We start from the raw sequence: 20,768 nt of genomic DNA, 5'->3' as shown, positions 1-20,768 counted from the left end.
TCAGCCTCCTGAGTTGCTGGGGTTACGGGCATGCACCACTGGCCCCTGGCCTTAATATGAATTTTTAGTTTTTTTTTCTCCTATGATCCAGTTCTACTGTTAGAATATTAAGTGTTTATGGCAAAGTGTGGCAATTCTTTATAAGAAGCATCAATGCCTTAGCTTTGATTGACCGATGAAGTCCAGGGACTCAGTTGTATTACTAGGTTGTTTATTTCCTCTCTGTACCTGTGAGGGTATACACTCTTCCAGACACACACACACACTTTTCCATACATACATGTCCAAAAACATATGTGGTATTTTTGTCTTCTGGGAAAGAGTCCTCAAAAATAGACATAGGGGAGTTAGCATTTAATCATATCATTGATGAGATTTAAAATATCATGGCAATATGGCTTTCATATTAAACCATGCATATCAGAGCTCTAATTGCCTTCTCATTATTAAATATTGAGGAAATGATTGTTGTGAACTGTCTCATCTCTGAATTTAATGGCATTTAATAATATTGCATTGGATTTCTGTATTTTTCCTACAAAGAACTGGATACTTCATAAACAATTTCATTTTATGCTCAAACATCCATATGAAATAGAGAGAAGGGGTGATTATTATCCCCGTGGAAGTGGATGTAAGATTTAAGGCTACAAGAGGTTAAATAAGAACTCTGAAGTTCTTACTGTAAGCTAATGGCAATAATAATGAGGATAATTGGGGTGTTTTTTTTTTTAGCCTATGAAGCAGTCCATGTGCATTATCTAATTTAATCTTTATTAGAAGCCTATTCTGGATTTACTGAATATGTTCCTACTCAATTTAATTCAACTCAGTATTTCCCTTGCTCAGTTTATCCTCCTCTGTCCATCCTTCTAAAAACACACTTCAGCTCCTCCTCCCACTCCTAAATCCAAAGGATGGGGTCATCATGCACCTAGTCACTCCAGCTAGACATCTCAGCCATGGGACTTGAACGTGTCTATTTTTAAAAAGTTTTTTTAATTTTTTTTTTTTTTTTTTTTTTTTTGGTACCAGGGATTGAACCCAGGGGCGCTTAACCCAGAGCCCCATCCCCAGCCCTTTATTGTGTTTTATTTAAAGACAGGGCCTCACTGAGTTGCTTAGGGCCTTGCTAAGTTGCTGAGGCTGGTTTTGAACTTGCAATTCTCCTGCTTCAGCCTCCTGAGCTGCTGGGATGACAGGTGGGCACCACTGAGCCTGGCTGAACATGTCTACCTCTTATCCTACCTATAATCCATTAATCAGCAAGTCATCCCATGTTTATCTCCTAAGTGTTCCATGCATCTGTCCCAGTGCATGCTTTGCCCTTAGTTCTTGACATGCCTCTTTCTCTATATTAACTTCAAAGACCTCTCTTAATATCCCTCACCTTAGTCTTGACCTTTCTTCACCCAATGCCAGATTTATCCTTCCATGGAAACCCTACAGGGAAGTCTTAGCTCCTCAAAAAAGCAGTATGGAGATTCCTCAGAAAATTGGGAATGGAACCACACCATTGGACCCAGCTATCCCCCTCCTTGGTTTATACCCAAAGGACTTAAAATCAGCATACCGTAGAGACACAGCCACATCAATGTTTATAGCAGCGCAATTCACAGTAGCTAGACCTTGGAACCAACCTAAGTTTCCCTCAATAGATGAATGGATACAGAACTTGTGGTATATGTACTCAATAGAATATTAATCAGCTTTAAAGAAGAGTAAAATTATGGCATTTGCCATTAAATGGATGGAGTTGGAGAATATCATGCTAAGCGAAAGAAGCCAATCCCACAAAACCAAAGGCTGCATGTTTTCTCTAATAAGCGGATGCTAATTCACAATAAGGTGGGAGGCGTTAGGAAAGAATAGCATTACCTTAGATTAGGTAGAGGGAAGTGAAGGGAGGGAAGGGGAGGGGAGGGGATGTTGGGATAGGAAAGATAGTAGAATGAAACAGACATTATCTATCTATGTGTGTGTGTGTGTGTGTGTGTGTGTGTGTGACTGCATGACCAATATGATTCTGCAACATGTACACTCAGGAAAAATGAGAAATTATATGCCATCTACATATAACAAAGTGCATAAATGCATTCTGCTGTTATGTATAACTAATTAAAACAAATTAAAAACTTTTTTAAAAAGCATTCAGGCTGGGCATGTGGTGCACACCTGTAATCCCAGCAGCTCAGGAGGCTGAGGCAGGAGGTTCCCAAGTTCAAAGCCAGCCTCAGCAATTTAGCAAGGCCCTAAGCAACTCAGTGAGACCCTGTCTCTAAATAAAATACAAAATAGGGCTGGGGATGGGGCTTGGTGGTCGAGTGCCCCTGAATTTAATCCCTAGTACCAAAAAACAAAGACAAACATCAAAAAACCCCACTCAGGCTGTTAGTGGTCTGGCTCCATCTGACTGTTGTTCTGTGGACTTCTAGAACATGAACCCCAACAGCTCTTCCCACTTGGAGCACTGCTTCTGGTCTCTGAGCCTTTGCATATATTTTCTGCTTGAAAGACTCAGACCATCCCCCTCCCCCCCCCCCCCCCTGCAATGCTATCTCTTTAAACAAAGCTTTCCTGGACAAATACTGAAGGTCTTGTCTTCCCACAGCTGAATTAGCATCTGTCATCTGTGTCCCCCTAATCCTCTGAATATATTTGTTGTTAGACTCCACAGTTAATTATGATTATCTGTTTATGTTTATTTTGCCACTCCTCTGCCCACCCCAGATGATGGGTTACTTCAGGGAAGGAGTAGTCTCTTATTCACATGTATAATTAGAGGGTCTGGAGCAGCGAAGGAGGTGTTCAAAGATACTGGAGCAGGGAGGCATCCTATCTCATAGATTGAATATCTAATGCACAGTGACTTACTTTTTTTAAATTTTAGGACAAGGTTAGTTCAGGCCCCAGAAATCCAGGGACCATGCCGTTCCTTCCAGATCCCAGATGATGATTATCAGTGAACACTGTGTCCCAGGTGCTTTTCTAGCTGCTTTATGAACATTAGTTCATTTAATTATAACTGTGGTCGGAGATAAGCTTTATTATTCTTCCCCAAAAAGGTTACGCAACTTTCCTAATCATCACACAGAAAGCAGCGCGGCAGGGCTCTGAACCTGGAGTCTGCTCTTAACCCTTCTGACCATCCAAACAGTGTAGACATTCTGCTCATAAGTGCATGGACCACGGAGTTTGCACACGGTTTTAGGGGCTTCTTGGATTCCTTCATGTCCACAGAGGGATCCCTTCTCCAAGAACCCCAGGTAAAGGACCCCAGAACTGGATGTGCCTTCCTCTCCAGACCCTCAAGGCTTTGACCTTCAAAGAGTCACTTGGTTTATACTCAGTCCCTCCGGCCTTAGATTTTTTCATTTATCTTCTACGACCCAGGATTGTCTCTCTGTTATTTTAAATTGCATTGCCCGCCTCTGTCAGAGGAAACCCACACACTCCTGAGACATCAGCAGGCCTTGTCATTCCTGAGACATTCCTCAGTGAACCCAGAGGCACCCTGGGGATGGACCAGCCTCTGGGTTGGTCTCCCCCATGCATGCGCAGCCTTCTTCCTCCGCATGCGCAGATGCAGAGCTCTCTGACCTGGTCCTGGAAACCGGCTTATGGGGCCTGTGGAGTCTGCGTCTGCACCGGGGTGGCGTGTCTCCTAAAACCTTGTGCTTTCATGTGGAGCCAATCTCACTTCAGCACGTGGGCTCTGGAGACTTGATAATTTAGTAAGTTCCTAGAGAATACAAGAAATCCCTGGTCCATCCTTGAAACCCAGGGGTGGCTGAACACTGAGCCCCATCCCCACCCCTTTTTATATTTTATTTAGAGACAGGGTCTCACTGAGTTGCTTAGAGCCTGGCTAAGTGGCTGAGCCTGGGTTGGAACTCACGATCCTCCTGCCTCAGCCTCCTGAGCCGCTGGGATTACTTTCATGTGCCACTGCACCTGGATTATACCAGTGATTTTTAGCCTAAATTGCACATGGGATCCACCCAGGAACAGCTAAAAGATTCCAGAAGCCCAGGCATCAGTAGGATGCAAGGTCTCCCCAGGCGATCCTAATACACACTCAAGATTTAAGAAACTGGATGACCCAGGAGGTGCTGGACCAACACACAGGGCTGAACTCATTCCACCAGCAAATCTCACCTGGGCAGGGAGCCCAGGTAGATGCAGTTGTGAATCAATGAGGGAAGGAGAAGAATGAGGCAGGAAAAAAGTGTTTGCTTTTGATGGAGTCACCTAATGAGTCACTCCCCCAGTAACACACAATGGTGTTCCAAAATAATGGGATTTAAGTGGTGCCAGGTTTTGCTTTCTCTTGGATTTTTTTAATCTGTCGAGCATGGTCGGGTCTCGGTCTGGGCTGGGCAGCTGTGTGATCCCTGAAATGTTGTGGGTGGATCTCTGTAAGCATGGGGCAAACACGAAGTCTGGTGCTTCCTGTTGTCTACACGGCACACAAGGTTGGGTCCTTCCCCGAGACGCACCAAGTCACAGACTCAGTAATGAAGAACAATAAGAAAAATGTGTCAGGGTGTCATTTTACAGTCATGACTGCAACAGAATTGAATTGGGGGGCGGGGGATACTGGGGATTGAACCCCAGGGATGCTTAACCACTGAGCCTCATCCCCAGCCCTTTTTATTTTCTATTTTGACACAGGGTCTTGCTGAGTTTCTTAGGGCCTCACTCAATTGCCAAGGCTAGCCTTGAATTTGTGGTCCTCCCGCCTCAGCCTCCGGGGGAGCTGCTGGAATTAGGCATGCATAACCAGGCTCAGAGAGAGAGAATTAAATTTGAAGATAATAGGAAAACCTGGATAAAAACAGGGTTGTTTTGAAAAATCAACTGAAATATGACATTTTACATGAAATTTTATGGATTTGACATACTCATCATCTCCCTGCCATTTCTTGATTATCTTCATTTACCTTAAGTAAAAAGCCTGCAATGTCAGTTCTTTCTGTTTTCAAAACAGTACTTAATGGTGAAAGTAACTTTACTATCCGATCTTCACTTATTTGCACAAAACTAAAAAAAAAAAAAAAAAGTCCCTTGATTTACATTATTCCAATTCAAAAGGCACCACTGAAACATTGTTTCTTCAACAAATCAATGGATATTTTGCAAAGACTTAGAGAACTTTCAAATTAAATTATGTAACAATCTCTCTTTCCTCATACTTAATATTTGGAGAAGCATGGTTCATTGTTCAGCATATTATCTGCTCTTCCAAGCAAATGGCAAAGGGGAGTAAAATTCTATATTTGAACTCTGGTGACAGACAGGATTATGATCCTACTCACTGTTTCTTATTTGTCTAAGAGAATTACAACTGAGAGAACATTGCAATCTCTCGCCTGAGTTGCCTCAAATGCTAAGGGAGCCCCTTCTCTGCACCATCAAATCATTTTCTATTATTTGACTGGGCTTAAAATGAAATACAGCTGAGTGGCACATGCCTATCATTCCAGGGGCTCAGGAGGCTGAGGCAGGAGGACAGCGAGTTCAAACCCAGCCTCAGCAACCTAGGGAGGCCCTAAGCAACTTAGCGAGACCCTGCCTCTAAAGAAAATATGAAAAAGAGCTAGGGATGTGTCCCAGTGGTTAAGTGACCCTGGGTTCTTTCCCTGGTACCTGGGAAAAAAAATCAATTATGACTTTGATGCTTCCAGGGAAATCAGGTGGGAGGTGCAAAGAAATTGGATAATAACACTGATTCCTAGTGAATACTTGGTGAACTCAGACAGGGGTCAGTCCCATGTGACCAGATGTTCGTGAGGTTATTGGATCTAAACCTCATGGTAACTCTGAAAAGTAATCTCATACCCCGATGTTCCAGGTGAGAAAGGTGGGTCATGGAGAGAAAAGGTGACTTGCACACGGTTGTCGGGGTGGATCCCAGGCTCTACCAGATGTCTGACCCCAAAGTTGAAAAACTTGACAGCTCTGCCCTAGCTTCAGTTTGCCATTGAAGAAGGACCAGCGTCCAGTTGATTCAAGGAACTCGGGAGACCACAAATCGAGTCCTTGTTCTCCATAACCAGTGTCTGGTAGGCTTCTGCAATAACACCCCCTTGGGAAGCATCTTTTCGGGGGGGGGGGCTAGGCCATCCAGCCTTTAAGTCTGAGCTGCCTGTTCCTGTCATCACCGTCCAGTTGACAATGGCAAACCATCCTTCTTGGAATGGTGAGAGGGGCCGTGTGAGAGCCACTCCCTTGTTTCCTGTGTGGACATGTCAGCTCTGAGATACCCCAAAGCACGTGCTTCTGTTATGGAGCTGGGGACCTGCTGGGGCCTTGGGGGCCAGTCCTTGTGACTTCACCAGAAAGAATCAAGCAGAACACAGAGAAGCCAGCAAAAGTTCAATAGGGAGAGTGAATGGAGAGGGTCAGGGACAGCTAGGGGCTGCGTGGCCTGCCCGGAAGAGAGGATGGCGTGGAGCTCACAGGGCTGGCGTTTTGAGTCCTTAATTTCCTTGTCCCCCCTCAACTGGTTTATGACCCTTTGGATAGCCCCCAGCAGCTTCCTCTGTGAGGACCTGGATCTTCTGCTTGATGAGGTGGTTGTGACCTGGTAGGTTGCAAGAGATATTGATGGTACTTAATCTGAAAACCACGGTGCCCCCTGAGGGGTCCTAATCAGCTGTAGCTGGGGGTTGGGGTGTACCGACCCCACTTTTCTGATCCTTAACTGTTTTAGTTAAGGTCCCAGAATTTTTAGTAATAATTTCTATTATAGTTTGGATGTGAGGTGTCCCCCAAATGCTCACAGGTGAGACAATGGTAGAAGGTCCAGAGGAGACATGACTGGGTTGTGAGAGCCTTAACCCAACCAGTGAATGAATCCCTGATGGGATTAACTGGGTGGGGGCTGGAGGCAGGTGGGTGTGGCTGGAGGAGGGGGCATTGGGGGCGTGGCTTTGGGGTCTCTATTTGTCTCTGGAGAGTGGAGTCTCTCTCTGCTTCCTGATCACCATGTGAGCTGCTTCCCTCCACCACACTCTTCCTCCATGATGTCCTGCCTCCCCTCCAGCCCCGAGGAGTGGAGCCTGCTGTCTGTGGACTGAGACCTTGGAAACCCTGAGCCCTGAAATGAACATTTCCTGCTCTACAGTTGTGCTGGTTGGGTCCTTTAGTCCCAGCAGCAAAAAAAGCTGGCTAAACCAAATCCCTCAAGGGGTCATATTCTCTGCAGTCTGGGGAAGTTAGGCATTCTGGATCTCCTGTCCCAGAGCTTACCTGTTGAGATAAGTCTCAACACAGTTTCAGTTCTATGGCTCCTGGATGCTTCTTGGGGCATAGGCCTAATGTCTGCCCTTCATTGTCCTTTCCCTGTACCCACCTGTTCATGGCTAACTCATCTGCCTAACACTTCCACCCGAGGCAGGGCTGACCTTGCACCAACATACCTTAGCAGAGCACCACTATACATGCAGACCACGCCACACCTTCACGTCGACAAACAGTCCTCAACGTCAGAATGATTGTACACATGGGTTTTTTTTTCTTTTTACTTACACTTGTGATTTTTTCTACAAATTCATGACATAGTACTTGGAAAATACAAATAAGCACGATAGCAAAAATATGCATTTTTACCAGTGAAATCAATAAAAGATGAGTTGGGCCGGCCTGGTGGCACATGCCTATAATTCCTGCTACTCAGGAGGCTGACACAGGAGGATCATCAGTTTGAGGCCAGCCTCAGCAAGACCTGTCTCAAAGTTTGAAAACTAAAAATAAAGGGCTGGGGATGTAGTTCAGTGGTAGAGTGCTTGCCTAACATGCACAAGGCCCTGGGTTCAACCCCCAACATCCTCCCACCCCCCCCAAAAAAAAGAACAAAAACAATAGGTCTCTGCACATATTCTTAGTACCTTCTTCCTGTGCATTGTAGATAGATATACAAGGTCATCATATACCCATGATTCAAGATCCGATTTACCCCAATTAGTATGTTTCAGCAACTCAGTTTTCTTAAAAGCAATCTTATACAGTACCCCATCAGACAAACAGAAGAAAATAAAGATGCCATCTTTAATTTGGAGGGGGGTGCAGAGAGAGAAGAGTGCCCCCAGATTGTGCCCCAGCACCTCTCTGTCTCAGTGAAGCCCTAGAGGCTTCTCAGAGCCCCTTTGACAACCCTCATCTTGATTCCAGTTGAGATTTCATTTTGTTTTATACCAATGAAAATTCCAGAATTTTGATAATGAATATCTCCTCCCGGATAAGATAGGGCTAAAAGATACCAGCAGCCACCATGGTCGGAATGATCATTTATTAAGAATTTGAGAATCCTTGGGGTGCGGTGGCACATGCCTGTAATCCCAGTGGCTTGGGAGGCTGAGACAGGAGGATTGTGAGTTCAAAGCCAGCCTCAGCAATTTAGGAAGGTCCTAAGCAACTCAATGAGACCCTGTCTGTAAATAAATACAAAAAGAAAAGAAAAAAAAAAAAGAACCGGGGATGTGGCTCAGTGGTTGAGTGCCCCTAAGTTCAAAACCTGACACCAAAAATAATAATAATAGTAATAATCTGAGAATCAGAATTCGGTGCTGTCTTCACCCATGTATTAAGAATAGTCTGGACTCTCCCTAAAACCAGGCATTAAAAGGAATTGGAACCAAAGGGAAGGCACCTTGTGGATTTCTCACTGTTCCCTAATTTTAGACATACAAATATGTTTTGGATGCTCCCCACCTAGAGGAAGCAGTGCCTCCAAAAATGGAGCAGGAGAGGTTTGTGGATTGTTGTTGTTGTTCAGTAGACGTGGAGGGAGGCTCTCTCCATCCAAGCAGAGATGGATCCGCAGCCAGCGCTGAGCAGATGGCCTCTTTTTCTCTGCCTTTTAGTTTTCTGACTGCGCTCCTGGGAGATTTTTTTCAGCAGTCGCAATAGCTGCTCCATCCGTCAAAGCAGGGGACGCTCAGCGGCTGCTGCTTGGCACCTGACATTTGGGATGGTGGCTGCGGACGGAGCGAAGCCTTGTGTTTTCACATCAGGAGCTGATGATTGGAATCAAAGAGATTCCACTCTCCATTTCTGAGTCCTGCTGGTGACAAGTGAGCTTCAGGAGGAAATTTACGGCTGGAGGTCAAAACTCTGCTCCAGAGGTGAAATCGATCGTCCTCTGTGTCCTCTGGTGGAGGGAAACTGGCTTCCTGGCCTTATTTCACACTGACTGAAGTAGTGGCAGTGTCTTTATCTCACAGATGGTCCCTCAGCTCTGAGCCCAGGGCATCTGGATTCTGGGTGCACTTTGGCATTCTTGTGCTGTGTGCCCTTGAGCAAGCCCGCTCCGGTCATCGTGCCACCATCCCCCAAGGCTGAACACAAAGCCCTTCTTTAAGAACTCTGCAGGCATTAGTGGCTCCTGACCTTAGCTGCATGTGGTAGGATCACTGAATTCATTTTTTAAAATTGAATATCAAGACCCTGTAATTCTAAAACAGCCAGAGTTTAGAAACGCTCGCCTCTACACACTCATGGAGAATCACTCTCCCCTCCCTGTGCACGTTCTGTATTTCTTTTATAATGGTCACCTGACAGGTGTCTCTCTGTTTTACTTCTGTGCACACTTACCTATGGACCGTGAACTGTCATTTTCTTTTCTTTTTGGTACTGGGGATTGGACTCAGGGGCACTTAACCACTGAGCCCCATCCCCAGCCCTTTTTTTATATTTATTTAGAGACAAGGTCTCTCTGAGTTGCTTAGGGCCTTGCTAAGTTGCTGAGGCTGGCTTTGAACTCATGATCCTCCTGTCTCAGCCTCCTGAGCTGCTGGGATTACAGGCATGGGCCACCGTGCCCGGCTTAAACTGTAAGTTTCTTGAGGAAAGAGACAGTTGTGTAATGTGTCTTTGTGTCCCCACCATCTTTGTCTCTCAAACAGGGAAACTGGGTTGAAAAATCAGCTTTCATTTTTGCCAGTCAGGAGCTCTTGGGCAAGACATTTAGTTCTTCCGCACCTTTATTTTTCTCTTGTCCAAAATGGTTGGGAACAGGATGATCCACACTGCAGGGTGGTTGGTATTAAGGCTTAATGAAATTGTTCCTGTGAGGTTTGTAGCACCCAGTAGGCAGTCTATCTAGATCTAGTAAATGTTGGCTGAATATAAAGGCCCTCGTGCAATGATCACTCACACAATGAATATTTTTTAGCACTTCCTACTATGGATCTAGGTATTTAGGATATTGTAAAGAATATATGCTCATGGCATTTACATTTTTAAAAATCATATTTTCTACCTCATTTAATTTTTACAAACTCCTGTTTCCTTATGCTCAAATCATTTGAGAGCTTCAAGGGTAAGAGAGAGTATTAGTGTTTTGTTTTTCTTTCTTTCTTTCTTTCTTTTCTTTTCTTTTTTTTCTTTTTTTCTTTTCTTTTTTTTTTTTTTTTTTTTTTTTTTTTGGTAGCAGGGATTGAACTCAGCCACTGAGCCACATCCACATCCCCAGCCCTATATTGTATTTTATTAGAGACAGGGTCTCGCTCAGTTGCTTGGGGCCTCACTTTTGCCAAGGCTGGCTTTGAACTTGCAATCCTCCTGCCTCAGCCTCCTGAGCAGCTCAGATTACAGGCATGCACCACTGCCCCCAGCTAAAGTGTTTTCCTTAAGGCCTCAGTATGATGGAGCCTCAGTATTCATTTTAAAAGATAAAGCAACCATTGTGTTTCTTTAATCAGTGATTGGGACAAAGGGGCTGTTGTCACAGTGGGAGCATCATTTAGGGGATTAGAGTGTGAGTTCTGGAGTTGGACTGACAGTGACCCGGGTGCTTAACTGTGTGACTTTGGAAAAATAACTTCACCTCTCTATGCTTGAGTTGCTTCATCTGGAAAGGGAAGACAACATTTTCTTCAAAGAGTTTTGTGAGAATTAAATACATGTCATATGCTGCCCAGTTTTTGAGATTGGCTTCTTTTATTTAGCATGATAGTCTCCAACTCCATCCATTTACCAGCAAATGCCATCATTTAATTCTTCTTTGAGGCTGAGTAATATTCCATCATACGTATATAGACACACATGCCATATTTTCTTTATCCATTCATCTGTTGAGGGCACCTAGATCAGTTCCATAGCTTAGTTATAGTGAGTTAAACTGCTGTAAACATTGATGTGGCTGCATCACTGTAGGATGCTGATTTTGAGTTGTTTGGGTATAAACGGAGGAGTGGGATAGCTGGGTCAAATGCTGGTTTCATTCCAAGTTTTCTGAGGAATCTCCATACCACTTTCCATAATGGTTGCACCAATTTGCAGTCCCACCAGCAATGCATGAGTGTGCCTCTTCCCCCACATCCTCACCAACATTTATTGTTGTTTATATTCGTGATAATTGCCATTGTGACTGGGGTGAGTTGAAATCTTAGAGTAGTTTGCTATTAAGCAAATATTCTAGCTTATCATCTTTTCAATGTACCCATGGTCTATAACTCTATGTCTAAAACATGCAATATATTTTTGTGTGTGGTAGTGGGAATTGAACCCAGGATGCTCTACCCACTCAGCTGCATCCCCAGCCCTTCTTTTATTTAGTTGTGAGACAGGGTCTCGCTAAGTTGCTCAGGCTGGTTTCCAACTTGCGATCTTCCCGCATTAGCCTCCTGAGTCACTGGGATGACAGGTGTGAGCCACCGTGCGCAGCCTGGGAAATGCAGTGGTTTGACATTTGTGCCGAAGAAGGAATAAATCCTCCTGAGCAAACTGGAATTGCTATCTGGCGCACAGTGGGTCAAGTCCACAATTTTCATGAGAACATGTGACCATGTTACACAACCATTTTATTAAGAGACTGACTGGATAATAGAAATACCCTCTGCAGTCTATATCCTGAGCTTGGAGGAGGTGATCAGCGTGAGTGTGTGCACACTTCTGCTTTCCTGGGGCAAGAGTAATCTAATTGCTCCCTGCAGAACACGTGGGGTCTTATCTTAGGAGAGAAATGTCCAGGCCCAGCATACCCCATCCGTCAGTGAGAGAGCTTTAAGAAGGTAGAAAAAGGCCATGCGTTCAAAGGTCTCTTGCATCATGTCTGTTCAGCAAGCACATCCATTTCCTGTAAGGAGACTTTGTTTATTAACTGAGCAGAGTTGTGAGGTTTTGAATGAATGTAGCCCTTCTCCCTTCACCTTGTGTTTTCCTGTATTTAACTCTTCTAAGATACAAATGGGGAGAAGAAAACAAAGACTAGACATTCCTCTCCCTTATTGTTCCAATTTGGCAGATAAGTGTATCCAAGGGGGAAAAAAAGATTGTTAGCAGATGATGGTGATTAAAGTAGCCAAGGAGGAAGCTTTTAACTCAGACGGGGGTAAATGTTCTCTTGAATGTCAAAGAAGATCCTGATTTGTAAAAATGTCAAAACCCAGAACAACAACCCTGGTGGCTTGCTGGGGGGCGGCTAGCAGGGAGAGAGGATGGTTTTCAAAGATGAGCCTCAGTTGGATCATTCAACAGATCATCATGACGACCCAGAAATTACCAGGCCCCCCTGTGGGGGCTGAGATGGTGGAGGATGCTCGTGATCCCCTGTGACAGAGCACAGGGTGGGGCGGGAGCAGAGAGAGGGCACCCAGCCACCTGGCGGTGGTGTCCAGAAGAGAAGGAAGAAATGTCACCACAGCGATGCCCCTTGATTGACACCAGGTTGACTGCTGGGCAGGAGAGCTCCCAAGGGCTCCCATCTGGTGAAAAGCAGCTGAAAAGCAGCACCTTCTTTAATTTCTCTTGTCTCCATTCTGCATTCTTCTTATCCTCTATCAAAGAGCTGCCTGTCAGGAGCAAGTGAAGTGTTCATTAACATTGAATGCAAACCCTGCTGACCTAACAATAGCTCCATGAAGCCTTGACTTGTGCATTATTCTTGGCCCAGAACCCAGAAGTGTCTAGTCAATGCAAAGACCCGCCAGAATGGGCAGCTGCTGCAATTCAAGTGTATCAAAATGTTTCCCCTTTTATCCATTTGTCCAGCTTTCACCCTCAACCCCACAGGGTTGAACTAACAATTCTAGCCTCATTTTGAAAAATCCAGGAGCACTTGACCACTGAGCCACATCCCCAGCCCTTTTTCTGTCTTATTAGAGACAGGGCCTCACTGAGTTGTTTAGGGCCTCGCTAAGTTGCTGAGGCTGGTTTTGAACTTGTGATCCTCTTGCCCCAGCCTCCTGAGTTGCTGGGATTACAGGAGTGCGCCACCTACTGCATTTGACTCTTCTAAACCTCATTGTTTTTATTCTGGAAAACCAAGTACCAGAAGGGGGCAAATCTGTTGTTCCTTTAAATGGTTCTCCATCAGACCCCTCAGATCTTAATATGCTACCTATTTTTATTAATCTTCAGTTTTTTAGAAAACAATAAGCACCAGACTAAAGCACTTCGACATGGCCATCCAACTAAAAAAAAAAAAAAAAAAAATTAACATAAAGTCAGTGTAATACAACCAGGAATGGCAGAGACAGAGATAAGGAAATCACAACCGAATTCTTAAAAACACAGCCCAAAGCAAACACTCCCATTGATTAGTAGGATTGGTTCCATCAGTGGCCAATTTGCAACCTGAACTAGAAAACTGAAATGTAAAATATACCCTAAGCAGAATGAGTCAAAGAGAAAACTTGAAAAATAATCTCCCCGTATCTGTCTTTACATGTTACTGAAAACATTCTAAAAGATGTAATTTGGTTTACAAACTGTAAAGACATAATTAGGTACACTATTAAAATGTTACTGATATGCAAACTAAATGCAGGCCTAACCCTTGTGTTAGGAAAAGGTCATCTCTCTCTGTTTGCCCTCGGGAAAGATTCTAGGAACTCAACGTTTTCAAAAAATAAGCAGAAAGTTATGGCCAAAGCTATTATTTCAATGACCAGTTGGTCCTTTGCCCAATAATTCCCCTCTTTGTGTCCATTTTTTGTAAAGCATGCTCCCTGATGACTGGCATGAGGGGACCGTTCCACAGAGGCCACACAACCTGACCAGGCTGCTATACATCTCATGGCTTAGCATACTGACCCAGCAGAAGGAACACCAGCATTGCCACCAGAGCTGTGGTCCTGTAACTTGAAGGAGTGTGACTTGCTGTCCTCACCCAGTCCATATACCAGTGGATCTCCAGGGGAAGTCAGTTCTCCTAGGACACATTTGAAAATGTTGTTGAAGCCAGGTGCAGTGGCACACGCCTGTCATCCCAGCAGCTCGGGAGGCTGAGGCAGGAGGATGGTGAGTTCAAAGCCAGCCTCAGCAAAAGCGAGGCCTGAAGCCACTCAGTGAGATCCTGTCTCTAAATAAAATACAAAATAGGGCTGGGGAGGTGGATCAGTGGTTAAGTGCCCTGGGTTCAATCCCCTGGACCAAAGAGATGTTGTTGAATGGACCATTGGTGGTGACAGTGACCAGGCAGAGCTCTTGGCCTTCGGTGGTAGGAGCTTTGGGAGGGTGGCAGGCCCTTCAGTGCACAGGACAGCCCCATCCAAGGAACACAGAGGTCTAGGCCAAGCTGGATTCTCCCTTGGAGAATCGGCGCTCTGGATGATTTATTTATCCTCCATGAACTGCATTTTCCTCATTTGTAAAATGCCCCGCTGAGTTTATAGGATTATCATGAAGATCAAATGAGATAATATATGCGAAAGTGCTTTCTAAGCCCTAAAGCACTGTATACATGTGTGGTATTAAAATGATTACTCTAAGTGGCAAAGAGAGGCCAAGTTCTTATAACAAATGGGGAATTGTACAGATCCGTAATCTCCTCCTCCTCCTCCTTTTTTTTTTTTTTTTTTTTTTTAAACGCAGCTTAATCTGGACCATCTGAGCCAGGATGGTTGATTTGTTTCATTTAAGGGCTTCTGGTTTCTGATGTTCTTTAGAAACCTCTCAGTCCCTGGATGCATTTATTTTTGAAAATCTCAGCTACAGTGGTCATTTACCAGTATCTGATTTACTATCAAAGCTACTCAAAAATAGAGTTTCCAGCCAGAGAAGTGATGGCACATGCCTATAATCCCAGAGGCTCTGGAGGCTGAGGCAGCAGGATCTCGAGTTCAAAGCCAGCCTCAGCAACTTAGGGAGGCCCTAAGCAACTCATCGAGACCCTGTCTCTAAATAAAATATTAAAAAGTATTTAAAAAAGGGGGGGCTGGAGATGTGGTTTAGAAGTTGAGCACCCCTGGGTTCAATCCCCGAATGCAAAAAAAAGTACAGATTCCCAATGATTCACAGAATCTTAGAAAAATCTAGGCTTGGAGAAGTCCACAGAACAGACACACATAACGGCTAGAAGTATGAATCTAGATGTGAAAGACATTCATTTAAGGCCAGACCCTACCACTTCTTTATTAGCTGTAGGGACCTGGGACAAATGAATTCACTTTCTAGCCTTCAGTTATCTATAAAATGTGTGCTGGGAAGGATACAAGGAGTGACATTTGGCTTAGTGAATGTTTCCAATAAAAATATGCTTTGATTTGTTCATCCCCCAACATCTGCTTGACCAGTGGCCAACCTGACTTGATGTCCACACTTCACCACCCATGAGAGAAGTACATTTCCCGCTTTTCTGTCTTCTCGGAAAGATGTGATAGGAACTCCATTATCTTCCCAGTTATAGAAGAGAGAGATTCCTCTACACAGCTGGGAGTAGGGGAGCAAAAAATAGCCTCCCTTACTCTGCAGGGTATTGTCTGATCTTGTCTGCAATCAAATTATCTGCTGGGATGCGGTTTGTCACATCCAGTCACCCATCAAAACCATTCACAGGCAGTCAGCTGATGTGAAATTCTTGGCACCAGCAACAGCTTAGGTGTATTTTTAAATATTCCGTCTGGCAGCTCAGAGAGAGGAATTAAAACCACCAGCAGATTTCTTTCCAACAAAGATTTCTTCCCCACCACCTGTCCACCCCTTTCGAGGAAGAACAGGTTGAGAGATGCTACATCCGAATAGCAGAGTGGTCATGTTACCTAGCAACCACCCCTCAGGAGGGGTACCAGCCATGCCCACTAATGACCAGAGCAAGGAGACCTGGGAGTGTTCCCTGAATTGAGCAGGAGCAACTATGTTTCAGCAACTTGGGGGGAAAGGTTAAGAATGATGTGAATTCCCACCTCCGAGCAATGAACACGGTGGGCCCCCCCCACCCCCGCAGAGATGACCGTCAAAGCCATAAACTAGTAAGTTCCAGGTTACTTTTCCAAGACCACATTCTGCCCTTCTTTCTGCGACATCAACCTTTTTTTTTTTTTTTAACTTTTGATTTTGAGAAAATGCATGCACATACAGCTGTGAGAAATAATATAGAAACCAGGCGCAGTGGCACCTGCCTGTAATCCCGGTGGCTCAGGAGGCTGAGACAAGAGGATCATGAGTTCAAAGCCAGCCTCAACCACTTAGGGAGACCCCTATCTCAAAATTTAAAAAAAAAATTAAAAAGGGCTGGGGATGTGACTCAGGGGTTAAATGCCCCCAGTGTTTAAATAATAATAATAATAATAATAATAATAATAATAATAATAATACAACAGAGAGATCACAGGCATCCTTTACCCAGTATTACTAATGGTGATACTGCTAAGCTATCATTCCTCATCACAGCCCAGAAAACGGCATGGATCCAATAACCTATCAGCCTAATTCAAGTCGACCCCCCTTTACATGTCCCAGGTTACCACCTCTCAGGAAATTATAAACTTCCTCTCCTAGTGAAACGGACACTGTGCTTAACTTCTAGAAGGAACCTCTTTCTCTTTCTGGATCACTCTGATCTGTTGAATACATGACCAGAGCAAAATCCCCAATATCCCAGCAATCACTCCGTACCTCCGTAAGAATCTTCTTCTCTCCTTCTCTTTCCACCTCCATGATCTATCTCAACCTCCTGACTTGGAATTCTTGGGATGGGACAAGGTCCAACTAGGATGAGGCTCAGGGCACAGCGTCCCATGTTTCAGTTATTTTTACTTATTTACTTATTTATTTGGTACCAAGGATTGAACCCAGGGGTGCTTAACCACCGAGCCACATCCCCAGTTCATAAAATATTTAAAATATTTTTAAATATTTTACTTAGAGACAGGGTCTTGCTGAGTTGCTTAGGACCTTGCTAAGTTGCTGAGGCTGGCTTTGAACTCATGATCCTCCTGCCTCAGCCTCCTGAGCCCTTGGGATTACAGGCACCTCGCTCAGCCTCAGTTATTTTTAAGTCATGCCCTGTATGTAGTCAGATACTGAAGTCTAAGTTCTTTGGGGCCAAGGAATGTGACAATCTTGTCACCCTGATGCCTTAACTACAACCTCCCAGCTCAAGGGTATGATCCCTTCTCCCTCAGAATGGGCGCTGAGGGTAGAAGAGAAGGTTTGACTGGCAGCTGAGTAGGAAGGGTCATTGACCTCCCCCTGGGGGCAGTCACTTTGCCTCTCCATAAGGCCAGGCAGAGCTGTTTCCAAAGTTGGAAGCTCTTTTTTTGTGGCCAGTTGTAACTATGTGAAATGCCGCTTGGAGAGGGTTTCCGGTTAGAAAGTGAACTAGCTGGAGTGTCAGTCCCAGCCCCTTAGTGTCCAGCATGGTGACCATGGGCCTTATGTTTCCAAAGCACTTTTACTTCACCTATGAAAGGTTGGAGATGGAGACGGCCGTGCGTCTTCATAAGGCATGGGTGAAGCTGAGATGATACAAGGCAGGGAATCTCAGATCGGAACATGCATCAGAAGCACTTGGAAGATTTGCTGGATCTAATCTCCAATTTTTAGATTCATTTTTGTCTCTAGTGAAGGCTCTCTAATAATTTGCATTTCTTTATTCTGGGTTTTTTGTTTGTTTGTTTGTTTGTTTGTATGTTTTTTTTTTTTTTTTTTTGGTGGTGGTACTGGGGGGATTGAATCCAGTATTGCTTTATCACTGAGTCCTTTTTACTTATTTATTTATTTTTTAATCTCAGCCTCCTGAGTTCTGTAGATTACAGGTGTGCACCATCTAGCACCTGGCTACAATTTGCATTTCTTAACAAACTTGTAGGGGCTGCCCCTGGTTAGAGGAAATCATACTTTGGAGACCCCCATCATCACTTTTGTAGTCACATACATGACTTTGGGTATTCACAAAAGGGAAGTTAATTATCCTCTAAGATAATAAGGATAATAAGGATCCCCCCAGTCCCCTGGTGCCTCCCAGCCAAAATGCCTGAGTTTTGTGACTTTCTAAAAACTGATTTCCTGGTTAACAGAAAACCAACCATGTCTAAACACGCACTGTAAAACAAAGGCTGTGAAATTATCAAGCAGTTTAACATGGGTACACAGCCAATTTTGTTATTTCTCAGGTTAAAAGTTATTTTTCTAGCCAGATGTGATGGCACAACCCTGCAATCCCAGCAACTTGGGAGGCTGAGGCAGGAGGATCCCAAGTTCGAGGCCATCCTCAGCAGTTTGCCAGGCCCTAAGCAACTTGGTGAGATCCTGTCTCAAAATAAAATATAAAAAGGGCTGAGGGTGTGGCTCAATGGTTGAGAGCCCCTGGGTTCAACCCCACCCCAGTACCACCCACCAAAACAAAGTGATTTTTCTTCCTAAAAGCAAATTTAAGGGTGGGGAATTTATGCTAGATTTATGTTCATGAACATATGTACACACACCTCTTGGCTTTTTACAAGACAGCTGTACCCTGACACAGAATACCATATCCAGGCAGGGCTATTATATATGCTGTTTTTTTAGCATGTGTATGTGGGAGAGAATGTGGGAGAAGAAAGCTTGAGAAAACAAGTGTTCTTAGAAGAACTCCAAAGAACCTCTCATTAAAGAAGCGATTTAAATATTTCAGTCCCTGGGCTGTTCTCTTTAAATACACCACATTGCATCAGATCTTGACCAAAGAATAAGCTGCAGACTTTATAGAATGATCTTCTTTATTTAAAAAAAAATACGCACTGATGTATTTCACTTGTGTTGTGAGCTATGTATAGTGATCACTCTAAATGCTCCTTTCTTTATCACTATGGATTTATTTTTTGCAAGAGGAGGAACCCTCAGCATAAACCCGAGGGATTACTTTTAATAATTTTTGGTTCTCTGGACCTCCTGACATTGCATGCAACCCTTGCTTCTTTTATATTAGCTCTCTCCAGGCTCATTACATGCTCTGACTTCCACCATGGGTGAGAATATTGCAACCTATGATAAAACAGACTTATCACTGTAGTCTGAAACCACAATTCCAGATTCGCCATGCTATTGAATCCACATTGCTGCAAATGGTATAATCGACTCCATTTTTAGCAGGTAACTGTTGAATATTCATGCATCATAAAAACATCAGTAGCTTTATTTTTCTGTGAGATATGTGGCTTGGCTTTGAAATGTATCTGCAAAGATGCATCAGGGCTTTTGTTTTGTTTTCTTGGGTTTTTTTTGAGGTTGTACCAACAGGTACCAAAACACAAACCGCAAAGTGTTTCAGAATCAGGAGCTATGAATGACAGTGGCAATCCCAGCCTTGTATAGCAGTTTCAATTTGGTTCTTTGTTCAAATCCTCCAAATCTGAGATTATTTCAGACCATTTCCCACCTTGCTGGTGTATCATGTAATATCTGAAAAGAAGAAAAGTCAGATTGAAAATCAGGGCAGAAACGTGGTCAGCTTTGCCACAGGCTGCCCGGAGACTTGTCAACCCACATCCCCCGGAGGCCCAGCAAGAGGGCAGTTGACAGGATCCTGATTCCCAATCAAGTTGTTCCTAGGAAAGGAAACCAGTAGGAATTAAAATGGTAATTGCTTTTCTTTATTCAAAAAAAAATCATGGATGAGAGATCATGAAACAGATTGAGGCTTACCTCCCTCACTGCACAAATATATATAGAGTCTGCTTTTCTGATTGGAATCTAACTGTCATTCCAAGGGATAGGCCACAGGAGGTCCTGGTAGGGAGGAAGGAGAGAAGAGATAGCCTTAAAATGTATTCAAATCTGCAAACTACAGCTGTGGATTTTAATTCTAAAGATACACATTGACTTGTCCCCTCTTTGAAGTCGGCTGTTCTGTTAGCTACAGGTTCCCGACCCCAACCACTTTCCTTACATCTTTTTAAATGACATTTTAAAAATCCATTTTAAAAATCCGATTGCATTGAATCACCCAGAGGGAAAATATTAATGAAGGTAACTGTTTGTATTATCTTCCATGAGGAGAAACTTTGGAAGTGTGATTAATTTGGAATACTATAAGGGTCTGATTGTATCATTGGAAATGCAACATTGTTTTATCTAAAAATACCTTTTTTCTTCCCCCCAGCAGGTTGGCGGTTTTATACTTACAAGAGCCTGTTTATCCATTTAGCAATTCAGCTGAGGACTGAGTGTAGGTTTTAATCTTGGCAGTCTGCATATGTCTGTTGGTTTAAGTTGAACCAGATAGGTGAGCACAGTCCCCAAATGCACATACTGTGTTCTCATTAGCTGTCACACAATTGTCTGCACCTATTAATTTTTGGAAAAGGGTATAGATGTCCCTGGAGACAGCAAGAGAAAAATGACACAATAAATGTCAGGTTATTTCTCCCTGTGGCAACAGAACTTCAGCACTTATGACTTTCTGACCATCATCAGTCCAGGTCCTGGGTTCATTATCTCTACTTTGTCCTGGGGTTTCTCATTTGCAAACTCAGTTTTGTCCTACCATTCCCGTGCCTGGGATGGCGGGGAGTCGGGTCAGTTAAGATCCCGCTTCTTAAGGTTTCCATATCTAAGGTGCA

At 43.9% G+C, this 20,768-nt stretch overlaps 1 protein-coding gene across 6 annotated transcripts in view; it reads left to right on the top strand.

The window, feature by feature from the left end:
- CADPS (calcium dependent secretion activator) overlaps positions 1-20,768 on the top strand; it is a 479,847-nt gene that overhangs the window by 32,777 nt on the left and 426,302 nt on the right. The gene's annotated exons all lie outside the window — the stretch shown is intronic.

The sequence above is a fragment of the Spermophilus citellus genome (assembly GCF_964194105.1).
Source record: "Spermophilus citellus genome assembly, chromosome: 3".
Classification (NCBI taxonomy): domain Eukaryota; kingdom Metazoa; phylum Chordata; class Mammalia; order Rodentia; family Sciuridae; genus Spermophilus; species Spermophilus citellus.
This window is presented reverse-complemented; position numbering and strand designations above follow the sequence as displayed.